Below are 23,654 nucleotides of genomic sequence, written 5' to 3' on the forward strand. Positions count from 1 at the left end.
GCCTGTAAAAATCATGCAAAGGATGCCCAGCAACATTGAAAGTGGTGAAGCCTTTGAAAACCTGTAATGGTTTAACCATTTGCTGTAGGGGAGTTTGCACTCTGGTACAGAATACTAATTATAGGTACCAATTGTTCCTTCATCATCAAGAGCTTGACAGTTTCAGAAAATGCAACATGTTGCATTGTCTGTGTCACATCCCTCTCAAATTGAAATCAATCTCACCTCATCACCTGGTCATTAGGAGAGCACCTTACAGCTATTGAAGACGAGCGTTCAATAATTCTTTCAGGTAATAGAAAAAGAAATCACGCCTAGGTAAAGGCAGGTAAAGGCTTCATAAAATATTATCTAAAATAACTCTTAGATGTATTTCTGGATTTTCGGCAAGTCCAATTACATAATATAAAACTGGCGCTTTATGTTCTAACTGGTGTGTGAGTGACCGCTAACAGAAAATGCTGATCAACAGAGCCAATGGAATTAGATTATAAGTGAGCATGAACCTTACTTACGGTTAATTCACATGATGGTGAAACCCCTTAACACGTAATTCACATGATGGTGAAAACCCTCAACACAATATTTCTTACGCGAGCTGTTGACTTTACTAATAAAATGACGTATCCTTCTGAAAATATAAAAATTTGATACCTAATCTTTGTTTGAGGGCTAGTTTTTAACTGTATAGTATTACCAGTATAACGCCTTTTGGGGCGAGTAACGGAGCGAGCGAGAGGGTGAGCCTTGCACGTGCGATATTTCGAGGGGGTACCTCCAACTGACTTGTGCACGGCACCCTACTAACCGGTCTCTAGCGATGTGCCAAATTTGAGCACAATCGGCCCAGCCGTTCTCGAGATCTGGAAGCGGCACCCTGCACGTGCGCACGTGCAAAATGGGTCCCAACTGACTTGTGCACGGCACCCTACTAACTGGTCCCTAACCGTGTACCAAATTTGAGCGCCATCGGTCCAGCCGTTCTCGAGATCTGGAAACGACCCCTGCACGTGCGCACGTGCAGCGGCACCCCAACTCTGGCACATGGATATGCAGTGCCTAGTGGGTGCCTACCTACATGCCAACTTTTAGCGCAATCGGCCAAGTAGTTACCGAGATATTGCAACAATTGCAAAACTGACACCTCTTCGTTTTGCACGTGGCACGTGCATAAGGGGTCACCCACATGCATCGGGAATAGTCCAATACTTGGTAGAAGGAATGAAGCTACCCTACAAAAATTACCGCATGTAAATCGGTCAAGTGGTTGCTGAGATATAAGCCTCGCAAAAGCGTCCGCACGGCCGGCCGGCCGGCCGGCCGGCCGGCCGGCCGGCCGCTCATACTCAGAAATTTCCGTTATTCTACGTAAGACTCCGCTCGCTTCGCTCGCTCCGTAATTATTTATTTAATTATAATTTTTTGGCTGTTTATAGTGACACAAAACAATTTATTGCCACTTCTTTGCTATTGACGTCATTAAAAACTCGAGTGAAATTTTTGATTGAAAGAGGCAATTGTTGCTCGCACGGCCTTGGGGATTTGAGCGAAGATCATATTATTTGGAAAATCAAAATAGATGAATGTTTTTCTTTCTTGGATGATCACTAGTGTTTTGATGCATTGCATATCAAATTAGTTTGGGACTTGCTCAGGAGGCTGCTTCAAGCCTGGCATATCACACCCCAGAAAATATGCAAGGTAAGAAAGAAGCAAGAGTTTTGACTAGACAATCACTGTTTGACAGTCCATCAACTTCAGTTTCATTTTCCATACATAACATTGATAATGAAAAGCATCAGGGTCTGTTGTTCTGTCCCACAACCATGCTTCAGTATTTGGCATTAGATGTCTACATTCCTAGTTCTGGTTCGTTATTTATGTTTTCTGTTGATGTAGTTACCTACCTAGTACCTACCCATCTTTCTTAACCCCTTGCAAGGGCTTGTGTAGGCATGCGTTGCGCATCAGGCTTCAGGCCTAAAGCCAGATACACAACCACTTAACCTATGATGCTTCATGAGCTTGAGAATCTATAGCCCATTGCAATGTGCTTTTGGCTATATGTTTCAACTAGAAACAACTTATTATATACTATTTGGTTGCATCTCATTGAAAGTATCCACGGCCGGCTGACGGCTGGCTGCCCACAGTTTGCCACGGCTGTGGGCGGCTGTGGCTGTGGAGCCACGGCTGCGGGGCGGCTAGGCTGTGGAAAATTGCAGCCGTGCAGAACTCTACTACGCACCGAGGCCGGCCGTCGGCCCCGCCAGGCGTCAGCCGTCGGGCGGTGCCGTCCGGGACGTCCCTCCTCTCCATCCACCCGCGGAGGGTCAGAGTGAAGTGGGACCCTGCACCGCGGCGTCCGCGGAGGGCTCGAGTGGAGTGCGGCCCGCGGCGCTCGGCCTTCGCGTTCCTCGCCTGGCCGTCGCCACCGCGGCAGCGGCAGACGTTTTTTGCCCTGGTCCCGACCGCGACCGTCTCGCCGGGTTTTAGGGCGTAGCGCGGCGCCAGACGGTAGATTACTGGGGAGGTGGGAGGTGTCGCTACGGACCGTCGCCTGGCAGACTGGCTTTGGAATGACTGGTCTGGCCTTGGGTCGGGATTGCGGCCATTTCCAGTTCACTTAGCTAGGTCCGGTGTTGTTTGGTTTGGTGCGTGGTTTGAGCCGCCTGAGTTTTAGCGCATTGTGGCCCCACTCTGTCTGATTTAGACCAGCTCTTACTCCTGTCCGACCTGATCTAGCTAGGGTGCTCCGATCCTACCGCCTGTCCCGACCCGTCTCAGACACCGATCACGACCGCGCCTCTCGTGGGCGGGCCGGTCTGGCCTGGGTCGTGACTGTCCCGTGATGTACCGGACCGGTCCGGCACGACCCGGCCCGGGCCTCGGGGCAGGCCGACCTCACTGCGAGCGACGGCGAATGGCCGGTCGAACGACCCCCGCTGGGTAACCAGGTCAGCGCCATCGTAATCGCTATCACCGCCATCAGTGACACTAGATCTAGTCATAGAAGAACTGATGCTAGTTGAGGCTTTGGTGCTAGGTAGATGCATGTAGGGAAGGCTCGGAAGACCGCAGAGGTATTTGTTCCGTGTCATCGCCTGGTACCCACCCCACGCCCGCCGCGAGCGTCGCGCGCCGCGCCAATTTACGTGTCGGTGCGTCAGGAGTGACGACAGGACGATCGGTCACTGCCGGGGGTGTCGTGCCGCGTCACACTGCGCCGCACCGCGCCATTTCTCGTCACGCTCTGCTGCCGTCGGTGTTCCCTGGGAGTCTCCAGTGACGTCGGCGCTCTCCACGCTCTGACGCCGGCGACGGCGACTCGTCCTGATGACCCTGTCTGACATTTTCACCATCCCAGTACCGCGTAGAGCTGGGTCATGACCCGCGGTGTACCGATGATCTCTGTTGTAGTGGTGTCGGTGGCGATCTTGTACCAGCTGGTCTATGTGCCCGGCGGGAAAGTTGGCACCACTGGAGCCGCTGGTGATCACTGCGGCGCGCTGTGGGTGGTGCCGCAGCCACAGGCCGGATTCGGGCTCAGGTTTTCCGACCTCGACTCCGTTATCCCCGCCACCCGCCGCCCCCAGACGCTGACCCAGCTCGACTGGAGCTTACGCCGAGCGGCCCCAGGCCACGGCGGATCGCGCGCCGTTTTGCACCGGCGGCAGCCCTGACCTGGAGCCTGCTGTGTCAGCGCTACTTGGGGCCACTTCTCAGCAGCTGACACCGTCTCAGGCCGGCTCTGTCGGCGCTATGGGCAACAATTGGCCGCGCCCAGTCAGCAGCCGGCTGGATATAGGGGTCGAGGGCTGAGGAGACGGACCGGCAGCGCGAAACCTGTCTCGGCGCCACTGCTCACACCGCGTCAACAACGGACGGCGCGCCCGGCGGCGACACCTGCTCTCAGAGAGTCGGCCAGTTCACGAGTCACGACCGCTGGGAACGCCGGCTGACCTGGTCTGGCCGCGAAACTGGGCCGACCCGACCGTTACCCGGGCACGGCGCGGCGCAGAGCGCGCCCGTCGTCAGCCCCGCGGAGGTGTGCTCCGACCTCCTGAGGTGAAGTCGGGACGTCGTAATGAATCAGAGCACCCCTGCTTCTGCTGCTACTGCAGGAGTTCATCAGTAATAATGCCTGTCCTTAGATAGCATTACAAGTGCCGCTCTTACTCGATTAAGGTGAAAGAGTGACAGTCGAAGAGCTCTGGCTTCCAGTTTAATGCTTCGGCTCCGTCACTTTCTCTCAGCATCTACATGTGTCTGCAGCCGTCACGGTTAACCTTAGTCGGCATCGGAGCGTAAACGACACCAAAGCGCGCGATCGTACGAACGAGCTCACGCTGCCACCTGCCCGGACATCCGTCGGCCAGCTGCCGCCGCCTGGCCCCGTAATTTGTGGGCACCCGCCGCGCCGAATCACTGCTGTTGGCCCGGGCGGCGGCCGCGTCCGGCTGAGCCTCGGCTCGCGTCCGCCCGTGCTCGGCCGCGTCCGGCGGCACCTCAGGTCCTGCCAACACCAACGTGCTCCGTCACAGTCGCAAGTGGCGAGCCATGACGGATAGCATACGTTACCTGGGTGTTGGGGCTGGTCTGGAGAGGTGGTGAGGGGAGGTGGAACGAGGGTGGGAAATGGGAATGAGGGCTGGCCGACCGGTCACGCCCGGCTGGTGGCCTTGACATGATGACGTCATGTCGTCAGTGGCCTGAGGGAGTGACCACCGGACCGGGGCTGGCTGCTGGTCAGTTGTGGACTGATACCGCCACGGGCACTTCGGCCGGAGGCGGTGGCCAGTGCAGTGGTGAAGTGGTTCTGCGGTAGTTTTTGCTGAAAACTTCATACAAGACCCGACGATTGGCTTTAAGTCAGATATTCTCCATCCGTAGATATCCACTGGTTTTAAGCGGTGAGTGCTGTGAGAGTAAGCGGTTGTAAGCGGTGAGAGTAAGCGGAGAGATGCTGCTTTCATATAGACTACCATCCTATCACCAGAGCTGCAGTGGGGCGTGCCCTTTGGCCTCACCTCCGGAACGTCGTGCTAATCGATGGCTCGGCTCCAAGGGCCCTTCAGCCGGCGCCGTTTTAATTGTCGCCTGTTTGCGTGTGTGTCGAGGGCAAACGAGCCCCGCCGGCGGCGGGCGCTGCGGAGTTGACTGAACGTGCCGGAGTGGTCGCCGTCCGGGGTGGTTGGAGGGGCTGTCTGGACGTCACCGCGCCGCTTCATTTAATTTCGAGGACAAGTGAGCTATGGTGTATCGAGGTCTCACATACAGTGGGCGATGAAATATCGGGGCTGGAAACATACAATATTGTATATTTATCAATAAATATTAAAGGGAATAAATAGAAAGCCTCTCAGCTGTTTCCTCCACGGACTTTGCATGGGTTCAAGTTTGTTTCAATATGTCATACATCTTTCATGACTTTCAAGTTATCCGAGGCTGCATTGAGAATGTCAATGCCATTCATGTTTCCTGCTCAAACTGTTGACACAGCGAGGAATGACTTCCCGTTCCGTACCGGGCGTCTCACCCACGAACCCGCTGCACCAGCAGGTGCAGGTCACCTCCTCAAAGATCACTGAACTGCGCCGGTACGGGTGGTATGTCGCAGAGGCCTCTGAGGAGGGAGGGGGCAGCTGACGAGGAATGTTGATCACGTGCGGCGTGTCACCGACTGTGGCGGCGGCGGCGGAGTTCCCCAATCGACCAGTGTCGATACGGGGTGAGCAGCACTGACTGGGAGGGTGACACGTGCTGTGGAAGTATATGGGAAACAGCGTTTCTCTTTCGTAGTACGGTACAGCGTACACCAAAGGTTTGTGTTTTTATTTTCATGGCTGCGCGGCGATTGCTTTGGAAATGTTACTCAGCATTGCAAATGCACAATTTCTAGCACTTGTCCATGATTTATTTCCAGACCCTTTCATTGAACGAAGAGTTCATGATGACTGAACCCCTGACTCAGAGCTGTTAGTTCACGTCTGCCGCTGCTGCCATTGTCTGATGCAGGCCGGTTTGTTTTGTCAGCGTCAGCGCAAAGGGCCGGCAGACGGCAGTCGATCCCGACGGGGTAAATAGACATCAGGAAATGTTGGCCGGCGGGTCTGCCTGCTGACTGACTGCCCTGTGAGTCACTGTGCCGTGTGTCTACAGTGAGTCGAGCTGGATTGTCGCCAATAATCGGTGTCAGATGCGCAATCGCAGTCAGATGCACGACCTGTGTCTTTAGAGATGATATCTGACTGTGGTTATGGGGCCTACCGTGTGCGACATCTTCTTGTGTCCGGAAATGGGTGTTAGTATACATTACCCCGGTGAAGCGCCGTTCAGTGTTAACTACCCACGTTGTTGAAAGTTTAACGAAAGTCGTGCTGAGGCCGCTCCTTTCCGTAAGTGTTTCTGTCTGGTTGTAAATGGCCTGCTGGTAGCTGCCAGAGTGGTTGCAGCATTTTTAACAGGCATAATATCGGCAGGCATGGAAAGTGCGCCCGTATCTGGGCTGGCCGAATGAGCGTCATCGATCATCGGTAAGAGCTCAAGCGACCCATGCTCCGCTGTATTGCATTTTTCCCCGGACCTCCGTCCACATATTCGGGTCTCTGGAACCGCCTGGGACTAATATCATACAGCTCAGTTTAAATAATACGCCACTACAGTGTGTAAATCCTCTTTTGATTTAAAACGGCGCCGCCGCTGCGGAGACCCGGGCTGTTCGGCTGTCTGGCGATAATTTCTCCCGGGGAGAAGTCTGGGCCATTACTTTGGTCACGAGCCGTTTCCATTGTAAGTGAATGGCTCCGTTCGGACCGGAACGAGCGCTGCATATTTGAAGGGCAGCTGAGCGACGGTGTAATGGAACGGGCGGCCGAGCTCCAGCCGAGGAGCCGGTGGGGTCGAGCCCCGGGGCGCCGCCGCGCCGGTCCGCTCCACTCCCGCCGCTGGCTGGTCTTCCCACGGGGGCTGTGGAAAGCGACTTCCAACCGTAATGTTCGCCAGTGACCAGACCAGAGTGAGTTCAACCGAACAGTAAGCTGTGGCGGGGAGTCTCTGAACGTTTACCCAGCACAGTTCAAGTCGCCGTACCGAGGGCCTGTTGAGGTTCAGACGTCGGCTGACGATCTGTCTCGACTCAGTCATCAGTCTCAGCTCAGCGGCCACTGTTGGCCGGTGATCCGGCGCTGAACCGCCGTGATCCCTGCTCGCCTCTGTGCCGTCTCGTAGCCGGGTTCATACGCTGCCGAGATCTCCCCGGATTTACAACGGCTGCCGTTTATTATGTAGCTAAGGTCGGGAGCATCTCACGCTCAGAGATGAGATGGAATTGGTCTCGGCTCAGGGTTTTTAGCGAAATGTCTGACCGTGCCGAGTGCGAGGGAGAGTTATGTGTGGTATTATTCACCGCTGTGCAGGGCAAAGCTGGCTTATCGGGCCGAGTCTGGGTCAACGGGCGGCTCATTTAATTCTACTAGCTGTGTCCGGGCGAGTCCGGTTTGGACTGGAGCTGCTCGGACGCAGGCAGCTGCGGCCGACCTGAGCCCATGACCTCGCGAGGGCTCCATCCGCCGGGGCGAGCCGTAACCTTTCACTGGCCCCGGTACCGTGATTGACATGTTTTTCTGGAGCGCCGTTCCGCCGCGCCGCCACCGCCGCCCGGGAGGCATGTAAAGTGAGGCAGCGCGAGCCGGGCTACGGCGGCGCTCGGAAGAGCCCCGCATTCTCTGGTCGCACACCGACGCGATGGACGACTGCCATGCCGGCTAGGACGGGTTAGGTCAGCTCACGACCTGTGTGGTGCCTTCAATGTGGGTCAAGGCACGCCTGGGGTAAACACACGTGATCAGTGAGTCTCAAAGACCCAACCTGACCTCATGTGACCCGACCTGACCTGACCTCGCGTGGCACCACCTGACCTCACCAGAACCGACTTGACATTTCAGACAGATGGAGGGCCCGACCGGACAAAACATGCCCTGAGGGTCTGTGTTGGTGTGGGCCATCGCTCACATAGGATGATTTGGATTTACACGAGCATATTTCTCTCCCACTGCGGGCGTGTGAGCGCTCGAATACGTGGGAACAAGAGCGTAACACGGTAATTGCCAGCTTATAATTATGCTAATCTGGGAATGGCCTCGATGTTTGCCGGCTTTGTTTTATTTTCGGACTACCAGTACATGTTTGGTACACTGGAGGAGCTACTTTGACTTTGTACAAAGCTCGGTAATATCCGAAATAAGCCATGATGGTGCACGCCTGTACGCAAAAACTATATGATTTACGCCTGCTTTGTAAATGACTGTGCGTCGGTGTAAGACAGGTTCCCAGGCCCATTCTGTCAACCGTGTCCTCTTGGACCAAGGCTGACCGCAACTACGACTGACCCCAGAGAGTGTCAAAATCACAGCCGTGTCAGGGACCAGGTGAGGGCGTGAGACTGCCGATGGACGCCGTCACAGAACCGTGACCTGTGAGTCACCGCAGGCCAGGTGCCAGGCAAGGACTGAGAACGGAATCAATGTTCGCAACTAGTGAGTCATACAGCAACAATAGGCAAGTCGCCAGTGCATTGAACACTTCTCTGAACCAGATATTACAGATACAAATGTATGTTTTGTTTGTCAGCTGTTAGAAGTATTGGTACGGTTCGGCATTGTAGGTGTATGCTGGTACGAGGAAGCAATATCTCATGGGAGTATGCACCTTCAGCCGTTCCCTTCTGGCGTAATAGGACCAGCCTTTTCACCTCGGCCAATGATATGCTGGATATCGACTTATGCATAAATGCAAATGCAATACCCGAGACAGGCACATTGTCTGCACCGTTTGCCAGTTTCCATATGTTTCATCTTTCCACGCCATGCCGTTTTCAGTGAAAGTCTGGCAGTTTTCCAGGGATTCCGTAAGATGAACGGTGTGCTTTATGACTCCGATGGGGCGCCTTTCAGGTCTCAAGTGCGCCACAAGCGGATCATACCATGACGTCATCCTCCATGACCTCGGCACGGGCGGGCGGACCGTCGCTATTGTTGTCGGCAACCCTCCACCACACGCGGCCGGTCTTTCCGAAATGTTCCGCAGCCTTTTCCCTGTTGGACGGAGACCTCCAACGAGCAGTGCAGGGCTCTCCGTCGTCCACTCTGGAAACGAGTCGGGGCACGGCATGGGCGAGTTTGGCTGGCTACCGACCGGTCGACCCGCGGGAGCCATCTCGCGTGGGTAGTCTCCCGGGTGTCGTGCCGGTTTCGGTCGTGGCACCGGGATGTCCCCATCTCAGAATGGGGTTGGATGGGTTCGGTGGAGCTGTAAGTTTCTCAACTGCAGTTGCGGAGCATCCGTTCGACTCTGAATATAGGCGGGACGGATTGCGGTGGGGTTGGGAGTTCCTTAGTGGGTTGCAGAGTACCCTATAGTGGGCTCGAATGTGGGCAGACGGGTGCGGCAGAGTTTCTCAGCTGAGTTGCAGGGTGTGCACTGTGCAGGTGGCCTGTTGAGGAGAACTGGTTAGAAGGATGTGGTTTCTGGAGTGATGTGTCGCCCGACCGCTGGCATATTTTGTGGTGTCACCGGGAGTTGCAGCTGGGTTCTGAGGCCGGCTGCGCGGTGGTATTATATTAGCTGACTGAAATTATGCAGGGAATGATTAAAGAGTCAATTCGGTGAGGTCGTGTGGTGCGGCTACAGCGCTGGTTCGATTCCTCCGGGTGACCTAAATAGATAGTGACCGCCGCCGTCTAATTACATTCTGACACCAGGCGCCTCGCCCTTTCCTCATCCATTCTCGATTTATCCCACCACGCCCCGACAGTCGAAGCATATATTTATCTTCTTCTCGGGCTCATGCTTTTCCAGCATGGGGTTTGGGATGTGCCATGGCCTCTTCTTACAACATTCGTGGGAAGGTCTTGGAGGATAACCTCACCGGGATCGTCGCGTATCGTGATGCGCCAGCGGGTGTGTTTCCGACGTCCCGTTTACCTTTCCTTTTTGTCGACTCTCGTCTCTCGACCCTTGACGGCCTGTTTTCATTTCGCCGCTACAAAAACACGCCCGGCGCTCATCGATGTGATCTGTGTTGACCGCGCCGATCGCCGGGATGGGACGGCGGGATCGGCGGAACGACACCGCCGAGACCCGTCCCGCAATCCGGCGGAGAGATGGGTACCGGTGACGATCGGCCCCGCGGTGATTCGGCAGCACACCTGGCCGGGTTTATACCACCGGCTGTCGGGCTGTCGCGTTCCTCCGCAGCGCGATTTGTCTTGGGCGGTGTGGAGTGTGCTTTATGCCGACAGGTGACATATCAGTGACTAACGGAGCTAGTAACGTTGGACTGATGACCGACAGAATGTCTTTTCACCAGCGTTCAGATCCGTCATCTTCACAGCCTGAGATTTGTAAATGACCGGGGTGAAATTGAGCAATTGACAGATGACGTGCCTGTTGCTGTACCAACAGGTGAAGGCGGAGAGATCCGTAGTTTGATTCGGTGGACGTGTTGATAGATATTTTATAGATTTCATTATGTCTGAAACGCATCCTACATACATTAGTCGAGGTCGGCGGCTTTGACTAATATCGACTGCGTTTGACTGATAGCGACTGTGACTGACGGCGACTGTGAAGGCGGCTGTGGCTGTGACAGCTCACGGCCCATCGATCGGAACCCACGGCCAGCGTCGGACGGTGATTCCCCGACGCTATTGTTTCCTGCCAGCGGCCTGTTTGCGCAGCTAATGGCACGGCGCTGCCGCCGCCGGCCGGCCGCACGTCGCCCGCACTCGGACCGCGCCCCACTCATCCCTCTCCGGACATAACCCAGCACAATGGGCGCGCTGTATGGAGAAAGACTGAATGCGGCCCATTGCTCGGCAGCGCACAATGCACGCGTTGTTTAACGATGTTAGCAGAGGCGCTGTGTTTCCGAGTGATTTTCACGTGCCGTCGCTCCAGAGGTGCCGCTGAAGTGCCGCCTGAGGCTGAGTTGGGACATGGCCAAGGGCGACACATCGATGGGCGTGGTGTGGTCACCACAGAACATTGAGCTCACGGACAGTGGGCAGTCGGCTGGACCATGCAGCCAGACAGTTGGTTGTCGCCTCCACAACCAACGACTGTTGTGTTTTTGTTTTGCGGCTGTTTTGTGCTAAGTTTTCGGACCGTTTGGCACGGCTGTCCGCGGTGGCTGCTCCGTTGTGGTTTTGTTTCCGGCTCGTTTGTCCGCGTGGGTGTGTTTGCCGTTGAGACAGCCTGGTCCTGGCGCCTGGCTGTTGGCTGCTGATGACTCGGGGCAGCAGTGGCTGAATGATTGGCGGATCAGTCGGCCGACCTTCGCCGACTGCCAGCTCCGCAGAGAGCATCCGTGACCGTGGTGCTATTTCTGCCCGCCTTCGGGGGCTTCTGCGCTGCGCTTCGAGCGTTTTTATCTCACGGATGTTTATTGTTTGTTTTCCAACGTGTCCAGAGACGGTGACGCATGTGTTACCTTCAAGTTGCAGGCGTTGGACAGGTTTGCTTCCTTTGATGTTCACTTGATCGGTTTCATTTTGCCTGACATGTCTTACTCCCCCAATTTAGTGCGATTGGTAGCAAGTTTAGTGAAGCGTTCTTTCGAAGTTTAAACATTCACGAACCACATCCCCTCCACCGCTGCTGAGTCTGCACTCTGACGGCCGGAATAAATCCAGCACCGGCAGCCTTTATCTCAATTTCGACACTCAAACAGTGCGGACGGCGCCTGTGCGGGGCCCGTATATCTGCAGACCCGCCGGCGGAGCGCTCTTTATTCGCGCCCGTCTGAGTCACGGCGCCATTGTGGACACCTTGTGCGGCCCGCGGCCCGCTCCCGTACGGCGCAGATCCCCGCTCGCTGTGCCAATATAGCCACGGCGCCGCCGGCCGTGGAGCCGGACGGCTGTGACGAACGGGTCTGTTCCCATCGGCTGGTGCCACCCGCGAGCCCCCAGGTCTGTTACCGAACGGCCGGCACCGGCGCCAGGCAGATACCATACCGACATCAGGGAGATACAATACCGGCATCGCAGAAATACTACACCCGAACAGAGAGACAGGTATTCCGGTGATAACCCTCGTCGCATTGAGCCGTGATCTGTCATGCTGCGCGGGTAGAATTCATGCGAGCGGCGTCGCTCTGACGGATCTCGGCGTCTGTTCTGATTGTGGTGAGCGGATCAGACCACCCCGCCTCATCACTGAGCGCCCGGCTGATGGATGAGTGGGGCCGGGAGAGCAGACGGCAGGGGTCTGATGATCCAGCAGCCGGCGCGGCGCCATGAGCCGGGAGATACGGGGTAGCGGGCGAGGGACCGGCGCGAGAGAGATGCGGCAGCAGTATGTCGAGGCATGTTGAGGTCACCGCCATTACCGGTGGCGGTGACCTGTTGGTGAGCGGCAGAATATACAAATCACACGGCAGAGTCGGTTCGTGTTCCATAACACAAACCACAGCACGGGGAGAGTTATGCGACCAGCCTCGTCAGTCACATCCGTGGTAAATTCAGCTGCAGAACGCCCGGTATTCCCGGAATCCCCAGACTCGGGCGAGGCTCCGTCGTCGTCTGGCTTCTCTCCGTCGCTCTGCAGCTATGAGCTCCAGTCGTCTCCAGCGGCGCGGATCTCTACCCCCGGGCCGCGGCCCCTGGCACGGGCCTCAGCACTGAATGGCGGCCTGCCCGCTCGGCCGTCACCGACCGGAAGTGGGCCGTCTCGCCGGAACAGCTCCGCTTCCGGCGGCGATTGTACCCCGTCCGGTGGCGGCGCCGGCCGCGACGGAAGGTGTCGCGGCGGTGTCGCGCCCCAGACGTTTCTGGATGACTGACATCGGTCTGGAGAATTGTGATAAAGTAGTTTCGTGCTACTTTGTTCTTGCAGTGCAATGTCAGAGAAGATAGAACAATATTACTTAATATCGCAATATAAACAATAACATGTAAATTAAGCTGTTAATTTTCAACAACTGCTCACCGGTCCCTGCTCTCATTGCCCTCCCCCGGCCAAGCTGAGGTCAGTGACGGATGACCCGGCGTCGCTACCACCTGCGGCGGCGGCCGGGTCACGGGGCGCCGGCCGGCTGCCAGCGGCGCTGTGTCGCCGGAACTCTGTGACAGAGGGCTGGTCAGGCGGTGGGGCAGGCCAGGGGTCGTCTGACAGTGTTCGCCACGGGCCCCAAAATCCCCAGCCCAGCCCGGCCCGGGCCCATGGGTTCAGAGCCCGGCCCAGCCCGTAGCCCGCTCTTGGCAAATATTCCAAGCCCAGCCCGGCCCGGCCCGTCAAAAATAGCAATCTAGTTATTGTCTTAGTCTATGGCTATAATAAGCATGATTGATTACACTATTTTGAGAACAATTCAAATTGCATGAATATTAACATGGCAATCATGACTCCCTTCTTTTCAATGAATATAATCATTTCAAGCACCTATGGCACAAATTTTAACAGTAACAGCAAGCACCTCAGTCAATTAGGTCATGATTACACACCTATAAAAAGTTTACATGATTATATTAACTACATTCTATGAGTAAAGTTATCTTGCAAGCTGATGTGTGTGAACATTATCATTAATAATTGGTGACTCTAATGCATACTTGAAGGAAGTATTTGCAACATACTCTATACTTCCCAGCACTTACCAGCAGAAAAAAAGCTTGACTTATGGGAATTGATGAATCTGTCTGGGATTGACCTTGCTGTTAAATTCACTCCATAGATGCTGCAATATCAAAAGCCTGAGAAAGCATACAAAATAGGTGACACTAACTTTAGCACTGTCTTCCAAAAAAAGAGAAAATCCATCCATTTATCAGCAAAACTGATTTAATCTATTTTCAATTCATGCCCACGTGTCAACCGAATCTCTGTGGACAACTATCTGCTACTTTCCTTGCTATTTTATGTTAGGCTCTTTTCAAGATATGGATATCGCTAGCAGCGTAAGCAGAAAACATGGTAAGCTTGAAATGTCATTGGGTACTTTTGCGACTTGTACGCATCATCATCATCAATCGAAAATGAGCGAACACTTCTTGATTGTCGCAGCTGCGGCAGGTAGCGATTCTGACGAATTGTATAATAAAACATATATGATCAAGTTTTTGTTTTGTTTTTCGTTCGAGTTTTCAGACTTCGTGATTTTGGTTTTATTTTTCATTGGTTTAATTTTGTTTTCACCTTGATACTCACTTAAAAAACGTATTTATTTGATATACTGTTGTGTATACTACCTAGATGCCGCCACATAAACATAGCGCCGCCGCCATGATTGCACATTTTGTTGAGAAGGGGCTGGTTTGTTGTGATTTATTTTGACAAATTTATGGACATTTAAAGAAGCTTTCATCGCGAAATACTCTGTAGAGTTCCTCGTTACTTACAGTGTGTTTTGTGAGTATCCTTTTAAGGTTCTGTTCGTTAAAAAGCCGTCGGTGAAGGAAAAAAGACTGTGTTGGAATTGTCTCACTATCGCCATATATAAGTGTTAACTTAATGTAGCCCTGTAGCCCATCATTGTTGAGTGGCTTCTTAGTTTTTGGAGTTGTAGTGCTAAGTAAGTTGTTCTGATGACTACATTTTAACTTTTATTAACAAACTAATGATGCTAGAGATTCTCTGATCTTTTTGGTTGCGGAATTTTTATGAAAACCCTCCTATGTGTGACATGATGTGATATTGGATAATTCTCAAGATTCCCAAAATTCAATATCAAGTAGGTTTTCTTTCACATTGCTTAAATTTGGTTTAGTTTTTGTATTTTCCCAGTGGGTTTTGTTTGCATCAGTTTCCAAATTTTCTTAAATTGACATTAGTCGCAAAACCCATAGTGCACAAAGTTCTTGGCCCGGCCCATCCATAGCCCGTTAACTAATGATATTTGGGGGCCCGGCCCAGCCCGTAGCCCAGCCCGGCCCGTGGCCCGTTGGGCTGGCCCGGCCCGTGGCGAACACTGTCGTCTGACCGGCAGACAGTGGCGTCGCGGCCCGACTGGCCGTCTGCCCAGCTGGCTGAGAACCAACTGGCGCCGGGGAGGAGACGGTGCCGACCTGTGACCTCATGGGCACCAGTGGGCGTCACGTGGCAGGGAGACTGGGTGGGAGTATGCTGGAGATGAGCTGAGCTAGGTCAGGTCACGGATAGGGTCACGGGTGAGGTCACGGTGATATCGCAGTTAACTTATTTTAGTCAAGTCACGGGTGAGGTTGCTGAAAGAGTCAAGGGTAGGTCATTTAATGGACCGAATCTGTGGTGACATAAACCTGCTGGAAATGTCACACGACCGCAGCATCATGTCTGACCCAGCGCCGTGCCGCCATCGCCGGCGTCCTACCCTATGGCAGCTCGTGATCTCTGATGTGACACGGGGCGGCGGCGTGACCTTCTAACCGTGACAGCCTCACGGTCTGGACACGTGCCACTGCCGCGCCGTGATATGGCGACCCAGCGCCGGGTGTGGCACAGCCCTCACGGCCATCAGACGTGATATGGCTCCCTGCTGCTGAGCCTGTGTGGGCGCGGGAGCCACGCGACCAGGGGGAGCGGGGGGATGCGACCCGTGACCCGGACAGAGGGAGGGATAGTGGAGTCGGGCGTCGCTCATTCCAGGTCACAAGTTGGTTGTTTTTAATTATTTTTGTATGGGAATATGTAAGCTATTTTGCGTATTGAGCAGGTTGAGCTCGTGTATCTGATCTAGTGACAGCCCTTCAAAATTTCAAAACGGTCAGCCTCTCGCTCAGTCATTCCACCTGCACTACCGGCCGAGTTTTCAGGCTGATTGGTTCCGGTCGTCCACCCATGGACCCGGGTCGGCCGCCGCTCTGGCTCGTCTGTCCGTCCGTCCCGCAGTATATTTCCCAGGGAGGCCCACACTGCTGATTGGACAGCGCTCCAGTGGGCCGTATTTACCAAGTGCCGATATTTGTGGTCGCCCGTGACCGCCCCGTTCAAGTTGAGAGCTCGTAGCTCGTGGCTGGCACCGCGGTCAGGGAGACTTAGTGAGCCGGTGCTCGAGTGTGATAATGAAATGGCGCTGGAGGTGGTGCTCCGGGAATTCAACTCCTCGTTTGATGGGTCAGTGGTCTCTGGGTATGATCAAGTCAGGACGAGGTGGGATTAGATTTCCACGGTCCGTGAGATCTCCCATTTCTCCCGAGAGGAGAACTTCGCATGCAGCCGGCAGACGCTCCGTTCCATTGTGACGGTCGTCCCATTGTCATGAGCGTTTGATATCTTCTGCTCAATATCCACCGTTTCACAATGCCAGCTCTAAATCTGGCTGTCGTTTCTGGTAATGGCACCCCGAGCAGCTCTGTCGAGCCGGATCGACCTTCCTCGCGAGACAAAAGGGTCTCGTCTGCCCGCTCCGTTCCGCCGCTACCCGGACACTCAGTCCGTGCCGCTACCGTCGACACGCCCAGACGACCCCCGCTCCTTTGAAGATCGGACAGGAAACGATAGACGATAGAACGGAAAATCTGCAGCGACTGTTTCAAGGTTGAGAGATACACTCAACGTTCCGCTCCGGCTCTCCGAGCCCGCGTCACGCAGGAGACGATGAGGCGAGGAGGCGGGTGTCTCCTAGAAGAGGAGGCGGGCATCTCCGAGACGAGGAGGCGGCATCTCCACGCCCGGCCGAGCCGACCGGGACGCGTATTCGCCAATTGTATTACACGAATCGGCCAACCAATAGCTTGCCTCCTGAGTGACGTCAGCGTGGCGTCATACTTTCGGTCCTCGCCCTGGTGGCGTCTATTGAAGCTAGGTTTTAAGTTATTGACATTTAAGCTACATGGGGTACATTATCGCCGTGGCGAAGTGGTTAGAGTATCGGACTGGTGATTCAGAGGTAGGTGGTTCGAACCCACTCGGCGACTTAGATTTTCGTGTCATCTGTCATTGTGCGTTTTTTATACATTTGTAACGGCGTGCACCTAAGAAATCAGACGTAGGCATTCTAATGAATATGTTGCATAAGATAGATATTTGCAGTCCAACCGATTGGTTCGGTTTCGGTATTTTCCAATGGTCTTTGTTTGTATTTGGTTTGGTAGCGGTGTTCTGATTTTCTGTGATTGACATCACTAATGCATAGTGCATACTATGCGAACGTAGCCAATGGAAAGACAAATGGTGCTGGGCGATGGCCATTCATTGATCAATATTTCTCACTGCCAATGGGTGATAGCACGCAGCATTGACAGGGGCGGCGCTGACCTTTTGAAAGTAGGTGGGCACTTGGCAAGGTAAAGTACCTAAAAGTAGCGAAACCTAAGATGAAACGTAAAAATCGCACGCTGGTAAGCAGGCTATTAGATAGCTTTTCGTGTAAGAATCACCATGCACAAAAAAAGTTCGGCATAGCTGTTAGCGTAATCACGGGACGAGATAATCAGTTTCCAGCCGTCAGAGCGTCATCTATAGGAGCTATGCCCTAACTATAACTTTTACATTTCAGCCGCCAGGGGGATACCTAAGTCCTCTTACTTGGAATCTAGTTAAAGTCAAAAGATTTATATTAGACGTTTATGAAGATAACTTGGGACTGGTTGTTAAGTTGCATGCTCACGGCGGGCTGTCATCAATTTATCTCTATACATGTCTTATCTGATCGATGAAATAATACAGGAATCCGTTGTCATTCGAGTGTGTTTCATAATAGCTCTTCCGACTTTGACGAATATCGACAGTGCCGTAACAAAATTGGTAGTTCAGGTATAGACTGCAACTGCAGTTCTTTTGCAACTTATTCCTTAATCAGATGAACACTTGTCAGAGATTTATTGGGCGTACGATATTGGCGTGCGAACGTAGGGCCTAGGGGCCAAAAATGCGCGTCTACGACCGACTTCTTTTTAAGAGAAAAGAACCGCTGAAGCAAGAATCGATCCACCGACCTGTCGTCCATTACACCGAGACTCTAACCACTCGGCTACGGCGACACATACATGACTGATAGCCATATACAATGCAAAAATAGTCTCAACTCAAATCTAGCCTCAATGCATGCATTGTCGCGGCGGATGGCTATGACGTCGCACTAGAGATCTCGCTAGTTGATGGGCCGATTCGTGTAATACAATTGGCGAATACGCGACCGGGACGCTCTCTCGACGAGCAATAATCTGCGTCTGGAGGACCGGGACAAATAGCCGGCCGACTCTCGAGTCTCGGGTCTCCCGGTACCTAATATCGGCCGACGGCGAGCCGGGGTGTTTACCCCGCGGCGGACTGCTGGAGCGGAAACGGAGACTGGCCGGCGGTCTGCCCGACAGTCTGTCCGCTAGTCTGTTCGACGGTCTGCCCGACAGTCTTTCCGACAGTCTGCTCTGTATTCTGCGCGACAGTCTGCCCGATAGTCTGTTCGACAGTCTGCTCTCGGCAGTCTCCCCTTGATTGTGTTAAAGGTAGACTGCCACCTTTTTTCCACAAAACGGTTTTCACTAGAGCTGAGCCACCTATGTCCCAGACTGAAGTCGGTTTTCCGAAATTCGAACCCGTTTGCGATAAATCGGAGACCAAAGTTCAGTTTGATGCCATTTTTTTAGTCCAAGAAAACCGACATCTCTACTGTTTATCGATAACTTTGAAACATTAATTTTCTTATCTTTTGGTAAATATATGTCAAAACTTTGATTGTTTCGAGATCAGAGAAGAATTTTGGAGTGTCAAAATAAAAGTTAAACTTATATATTCAGTAGTTCATTTTTTCCAAAAAAGTGTGGGAAATGGGGTTTAACATGGGCCAGACCCATTCCAAATGAGCCATGATTTTTTAATGTTTTACGAACTTAAATGCAAAATAAATTAAACATGGCCAATTTCTTATGAAATCATATATTAGTAAATCATAAAATACCTTACTTTTTCAAATAAAATGTAATAATCTTATGACCTTGAAGTCTAGTGATGTGTAAACATTGTCGCTAGACATTAACCGATTGATAATTGTATGATAATCGACATTTTTTTCGCGATTCACGTGATGATACTTTGTCAGGTGAATTCTAAAATTTTGTTTTGTCCAGGGAATAAATCATAGGCCGATCTGAGAAAACTTTTTGAAGGTGGCAGTCTTCCTTTATTAAGTTGGGCATATCCGAGGTGAGGAGGCGGCATCATAAAGTTGAATAGTTGAGTGATGAAACTTGAAAGCTAGCAGTATTACCAGCTGTGACTCCGATCCATATTCCTGACCAACCTGTTTCGTTTCCGGCCAACTCTCCTAACATTGCCGACACCGTGTGGTATTGCTGATGGTTTGTCTCGATACCAACCCGACCCAGTCCCCGGCCCGTCGGTCCGTCGGGTCGGCGCTCCGGTCACCAGCGCCGGGCAGATCGCTGGCGATGGGGCCTTTTTGCCGCCGGCGTCGACTCCGTCACGCTCCGTCGAGCTCGACGGCCAGACTGCGTCCGGACGCGGCCAGCTCGAAAATTAAACCCCGGCCAGGCTGAGCCGAGGATGGCGGAGAACTGCCCGCGGCTAGGTGACTTTTGGCGACTGGCTACGGCGTGTCGTTGTTAGGATCGGTGGAATGCTGGCTGATGGTTAGATTCCCTGTAGTCTGGAGATAATTATACACAGTTCTAGTCATCCAACTCTCTAACTACGTCTACATGTGGTTTGATTGGATGAAATACGTGTTGTTTAGGTTTCAGACCCCATTGATCTGAACTCAGTCATCTGTTTGCATAAGCAACGCCCCCAAAACGGACAAACCTGTTTCCCCACAAAGGACGTCGGCATCTCAGGACCTCTCCACCGAATTCAAGCCGACTTCTTGCGGATAGTTTCGTCATTTGCGGTCCGGTCCGTACTGCCAGATCCTCCAAACCTCCTCTCCTCCCTTCCCTGTCCCTGTCGGCCAGCACAAAGGAGTGACAACGGTGACATCACCACCACCCGCCGCCGACGCCGACGTGACGCTGCCGTCCGCCCAGCGACGACGTGCGTCGATGAAGACGGACGGAGCTGTCACCCACTGTGGGCCGCCCTGACGCACAGACAGTGGCGCAACACTCCACCCGGCTGGACGGAGACACGTGCGAACGAACGCTGCCCATTCACCGTCTATTCACGAATATTTATTCAATGTGTTTTTCACGGATCTCCAATGCGTTGCTTCAATCTTTTAAGCACATGGGGTATGACAGGCTCTTACGAACATCATCATTTCAAATGTCACTACGTCTCCAACACCATAGCTCCTTATGTCACGATTACACCTCTGAAGCTCATTACGGTGTGATACACGTTCTTTAGTCCACATTTCGCTTCTATACGCTAGTACAACCCTCACGTGATCGGTCAATTCACCACCACGGGATCAAGGCTCTGCCGCGTAAGCCGTTGATTCTATACTCTAAGCAGCTTCTGGTGATAAGCTTCTCTGAACCGTATGCGATGCGAACATGCGAGCCGTTGAACTTTCCTTTTCCAGCAGCTCCGTAGAGTCATTTGTTCGTGCTTGGCAAAATCCATTAGGCCCAAATCCTTATCATCATCATCCTCACGCCAGCTAGATACTGAGCGCTAGTTTAGCCTAATCTTATCGTTCAAGTTACGAGCGGTCTGCCTTCCGTATGATGGCGCAGCAGAGGCGGATCCAGCTCAGAGTTTTGGGGGGGGGGGCAAACCATAACAATTTATCGATTCTTTCCATGCATCGTCCATAGGCGTAATGTTAAAATTATGCCGTTTGGGGGGGCAAATGCCCATTTTGCCCCCCCCCCCTGGATCCGCCACTGTGGCGCAGGGTGCCGCTGGAGAGGGTCGTCCGACATTGGACTGTGCGTGGCGCGACTGTGCCGAGCTGCTGCGTTCGATAGAGCCGACTGACAGGGTTGTATGAAAAAAGGCGCCTACATGCCCACTTATTTAGATATGGTTAGTTTTATGCATATTCATTTTTAATGCCGCATTGTTACTGCAAATTTAGATACAGTGATTACAGTTCCTTTGTACGTCCCAAATAAAATGTTTGGGATTTGGCATTTGGCATTTGAGACAAGGCATTTGGTGCCTTGTAATATGCCACACGTTTCTATCCATCAGAGCTACCACGTCTCAGTCCATCCGAGCTCACTCGGCTGAGCGGCTCGCTGACCTAGCTGGTGACCATTGGTCATTGACCAGTGTGCCAGTTTAACTGCCGTCCTACGCTCGTATCGTTATAGTTGAACGGTTGTATCGATCGTCAGCTAATTACCGTTTGCGACTGTTGTCCCTCATTAAACCTGGTCATTACCCTCTAACTCTGAGCTGTCCGACTTCCCACAGACAAACTAGCACCCACCTCCGTCAAACCCGCATCCTCAGCCCGATCCACTGATCGGTGTGACCCAGTCCCGCCCGGACACCGACCGACTGCGGCCTCCGGAGCGCGGAATGCTGCCCTGCAGGCCGGCTGGCGGCCGATGTGGCACGGCCGGGCCGACTTTCACCGGGCCGCGCCGGCAGACCGGCGCCGCCGGCTGACCTTACTGACCTCAGTACCGCACTAATACCGGCCGACGAGGATCGCCGACAGTGCCGAACGCTACCGATGTTCGTTAGATGTCAGATGGCGTTTACTTGTCGTCGATGGTGTTTAGCTGTTTCACAGAGTCTGAACTGTGTTGTGCTTGTGAGAATGTTGTCGGTACCGGTGAGAACGTTGAGCTGTCTAGGTGAGAATGTAATTATGGGTGAGAACGTTGAGCTGTGGACGCGTTCTCGGTACGGCGCCCTCCGCGTATGTGAGGCCATGTGACGTCTGACCGCCGACACATGATCCGCGCCGCGTCCTGCCGTGGGCGGCGCTGACCCGGATCGAGAGGTATGTGTTTGTGACCCGGTCGGGCGGGGGCGGGGAGTAGTTGTGGTGCAGGTATGGAGATCAGCTGAGGCCCGGCTGTGGTGGAGGGCCAGGCTGAGAGGGTGAGGGTGAGGCTCAGCGACCAAACCGGTCTGTGAACGCCGACCCGTCGCGCGGTCTGTTGGAGGTGGGCGGGCTCGGCTCGGGTCAGAGGCCTTAGTTCAGAGGTGGGAGGTCAGGGGTCGGAGGTCAGGGGTCAGCCACGACCGGCGGGTGGCTGCTCGCCGGCTGGGGTCCGCGCAGGGCACGATCTCGATGTAACGAAGGCGCTGGGTTTCCGCCGGGCCCGTCCCTCACCTCTGACGGACGCGGCAGGTCAGATGAGAGGCCCGGCGCCCGGCGCTCGTCACGAATCGGTTTAACGCCGGGCCAACGGCCGTCGGAGGCGTGATCAAACTCGTCTTATCAGCTGAGAGAACTGGGCTCTCGCCAGTGAGTTCGTAGGCGGTGTGGTAAGCGCGGGGCTCAGGGCACAGAGCCGCGCCTGTCGGTTCGCTGCAGTGTACCGACTTCAGACCGGCCGGCATATGGCCTGTTCAATATTGCCGACCCGGCACGCCTCATCTGCATAAACCCAATTTCACCGGACGGGGAGCCGGCGCCAGTCAACGGCGGTGTATTGCCGGCCCTTTGTGCCGCCGCTCACCGGCCAAAGGCCGACCTCCAAATGACCGAATCATTGAATACCGGTTCCGTGATGGCGCGTGATTGGGCTACTACAGAGTTCGTGGTTCGTGAAGTTCTTTGAACATTTCAGTTTGATGGTATCGGAATGCCAGGCTATTACCGAATTACAATACGGTTTATGATACGACTCGTCTGTGGTAAGAACTTGGCCACAGAAATGTTATCTCTAAGCCCACTGGCACAACCGGCTCAGACTATGGGGCAAAAAGTGGCCGCTCAACCTAGGAGCACGTGTCTGGAGCGAGGTCACATGTCTTTCACTGGGGAGGACTGCGCGCCGCAGCTGGGGAACCGGTGCGGGAAACGTGAGAACCCACCGCCGGATGTTCCCCGGGACATGTCTGTCGCTGGCGCGCCAGACATCGCCGCGTCTCTGCGCCGTAACCGTCGTCCCCTCGCCGTCACCGACGCCCCGATCCGTCACTGGCGCCCGGCGGACCGCGGCAACGCGCGGCGCTTTGACTCGTCCGGCTGTATTTACGTTTGAGGGGCGGAGCCAGCTCGCACTCGGGCGCGCACTCGGGGGGCGAGGGGCGGCGCGGCTGCGGCGGCTGCGGCGCGCCGGCCGCCAGTGTGGCCGCGCGACGACCGTGGCGCGGCGGAGGCTATTTCGGGGCGCCGCCAGTGACGCGGACGGGGCTGTTTACGGCACCCCGACTCAGGTGAGCTGAGCGGGTCCCTCGGAGACCACGTGAGCGACAGACCGCAGAGCGGCCGCCGCCGGCTCGGGAGGGCGCGACACACCCTCTCTGGGAGCCGCCCCTGTGACAGCCGACGGCTCCGGCGGAACCGGGGCGGCAGGTGACGGGCGCGAGTGGTGCACGAGTGGTGCGCGGGTGGTGCGGAGTGGTGCACGAGTGGTGCACGCAGTCTCTGCCAGTGAACATCTGTGTGATGCTATCTGAGAGCGAGAGTGCGTCGTGACTGGCAAATTGCTGGATAGATACCGCGACAGACTGAAGTTGGTTGGACAACCCGGACCGAAGTGACGGGCGGATTGGTCGCAGAGAGCGGCACCATGCCCACTACGGAGTCGGCCCGGCCGGCCGAGCTGCTGCTGGCCACAGAGCTGCTGTTTTCCAGCCGGGCA

At 54.2% G+C, this 23,654-nt stretch overlaps 1 protein-coding gene across 1 annotated transcript in view; it reads left to right on the forward strand.

Moving 5' to 3' along the window:
* LOC122366014 (apoptosis-stimulating of p53 protein 1-like) overlaps positions 1-23,654 on the forward strand; it is a gene marked incomplete at its 3' end in the record, with an annotated part of 125,339 nt that overhangs the window by 39,396 nt on the left and 62,289 nt on the right. The window lies entirely within an intron of this gene.

Source organism: Amphibalanus amphitrite, unplaced genomic scaffold (assembly GCF_019059575.1).
Source record: "Amphibalanus amphitrite isolate SeventyFive unplaced genomic scaffold, NRLGWU_Aamphi_draft 000778F_arrow, whole genome shotgun sequence".
Lineage (NCBI taxonomy): Eukaryota > Metazoa > Arthropoda > Thecostraca > Balanomorpha > Balanidae > Amphibalanus > Amphibalanus amphitrite.